Source organism: Hippopotamus amphibius, chromosome X (assembly GCF_030028045.1).
Source record: "Hippopotamus amphibius kiboko isolate mHipAmp2 chromosome X, mHipAmp2.hap2, whole genome shotgun sequence".
NCBI classification, from domain to species: domain Eukaryota; kingdom Metazoa; phylum Chordata; class Mammalia; order Artiodactyla; family Hippopotamidae; genus Hippopotamus; species Hippopotamus amphibius.
In genome coordinates this window covers 33,887,793-33,890,235 of record NC_080203.1, presented here as the reverse complement: position 1 = coordinate 33,890,235, position 2,443 = coordinate 33,887,793, and the positions used below count along the sequence as shown (strand labels likewise).

The 2,443-nt window shown below is 37.3% G+C and overlaps 1 pseudogene; it reads right to left on the bottom strand.

The window, feature by feature from the left end:
* Window positions 1-1,353: 1,353 nt before the first annotated feature.
* LOC130842606 (rRNA-processing protein FCF1 homolog) lies at window positions 1,354-2,236 on the bottom strand (annotated as a pseudogene).
* Window positions 2,237-2,443: the final 207 nt, after the last annotated feature.

Here is a 2,443-nt window from a genome sequence, read left to right as displayed (position 1 = left end):
GGCACTGAACGCTTTCAGCCCCCAAGCTTAGACCCATGTATTTTTTTTAAACCAAATGCGAGAAGTCAGTTGGGTGTTTATGCTCATGTTCATTACCCAGGTGTCTGGTGTTGGCTAGGAACAACTATGACACCTCAAGGTGCCTAAGTTGCAGCCTTCTCCCAATACTATTGTATCTGTCAAGTCTGTATCATGTGATGTCTGTTTTGATTCCCTAATCGGTACATCAAGCTCCTTCCGGAACTCCTAGACTAATTGAGAGGATCCTATCTCTTGATAGCTCCATTTTGTTTGAGGCTAGGTCTTGATGCCCTTCTCACCTTACATTAGCTGTGATTGTTCTCTTATTGAATAAAAATGGAAGACAATGCTACCCATCTGGTTCTGAGCACTGTTTCCGTTTATGAAACCTGCTGCTATGATAAATAGGTCTTCTCCTTAGCTAGTTAGACCAACCTACATCAAGCCCAGTTTTACCCATCTTTTTTATACTGGGCTTTATACAGCAGACCATTTCATTTACTTCTTTTTTCCCTTGGATCTAGTTCATTAGTAGGGCAAATCCTCTTCGCTTCATCATGACCCTTCTTAAACTTGCTAACGGAAGTTATCCTGATGGAATGTAGGAAGAGGACACAGAAGGATTTTTTTCAACCTTTCCCTAAGTGTGGGCTGAGGAAGAAAAATCAACTATTGTTTTCTTAAAGGCTGTGGTGTGTATTATAATGAGATTTAGGCAGGAGACGCTAAAATGGTTACAGTGGAAGGTTTGATAATGAAATGTGAAACCAAATTTTATTTACTTGTTGAGGTAAATTTCATACTGAAGTTTTGTATTTTATCACTAAAATTTTCAAACATACATGAAAGTTGAGTGAATAGTATAACAAACCCTCATATACCCATCATTCAGTTTCAACAATTATCAATTCATAACTGATTGTTTCGTTTATACCCCAGCCACAGACTCAGGATTATTTTAAAGCAAATTTTAGACACAATATTTTTTTATTTGAGAATATTTTGGACTATATCTTTGAAGTTAAGGGCCCTTTTAAAATTATTCCTAAAAATAAATAAGAATGATTCTTTAATATCATCAAATAAACATTACTCAACAGTTGTCTTTTTTTATGTGAGCAATTATCTGATTTATAAAAAGATGCAACAGATTTTAAAATGACACAATATAATTTTCAAAACAACATTAGAAAGTGAGTATATTTAACCATACTCAGCTCATTACAGAGCAAATGGGTGAGTAGAATAATAATTCATGCTACAGCATGTTTAATGCATGGGCAAAAGAGAAAGTTGGTCGAAGGAAAGCAGAGGAACTTTGTCTTTTAAGAATTAGTACTGAGGGGCTCCATAATCATCTGGCATCCTCTCAATGTTGTACCTATGGTTAGAAATGTACATGGTGGGAACTCCAGGGGTCTTCTGGATTCTTTCTTTAAGGTCCTGGTCAACGGTGGCCACGATGTAACACTTGTGCTGAGTTACTCTTTGTACTAAGCAGTCATCTGCGTAGGTTCCTTTGTGTGTGCATGGTAATTGTTCAAATCTTGGATCCTTGGCAATCCTTAGAGCCACTCGATACTTCTGCCCAAATTTCTCAGTTTCCGCCATTATGCAATCAGATATACAAGGGATACACTTGACATATAGACAGCCCATCATTGACTGCACTAAGTCCAGTTTGGCTTTAATGGAAAAGTTGATAGAGTTGGTATTGACCAGGATGTGGTAAGGTGGGCCCAGCTGTGTGTTATATTGGAAGAATAAGCAGGAAGGGTGTTGGGGGACTTCTCTTTCCTTGAGTGCACTGGGATCTTTCTTTTCTTTCTTTTTCGGTTTTAATCTATCCTTTTCTTTACTCACAGAATTGTTAGGAGGCTTACATGTGATATGTCAGATACAGTATATAAAAACGGTGGTACAAATTGAACACTTAAGAGATGCTGAATTCCCATCCCATTCACCAGTGTACCTGCTCAGCAGCTAAGTGACTGTTATGCTTTATTACCCTATGCTATATAAATCCAAGACACAATAATATCAAAAGTAAACACAAAATAACAACAAAAACTTTTACTACTTATCCCCTCGTGACTTCTACATCTCTGGGCAGCCTATGAACCCAGTTGATTCCAGACACTCACAGTCTCTGATCTCTAAGACTAAGCATTCACTTCATGGTCACATACTTCCGTGTTTTCTTTTGCTTCCCCATGTTCACGCTGCACTCAGTAGTTGTCTTTTTATAGTTTGAATAGGAATCCGAATAAGGTCCATATAACATATGTAAATTGTCTGGTTTCAACACAAAGGATAAGGAAGAGATCCTAAAAGGTTCCAGAGAGAAAAAAACAGGTAATCAACAAATAAAATTCGTCTGACATCAGATTTTTTCATCAACAAAACTAAGTGCTAGAAAACA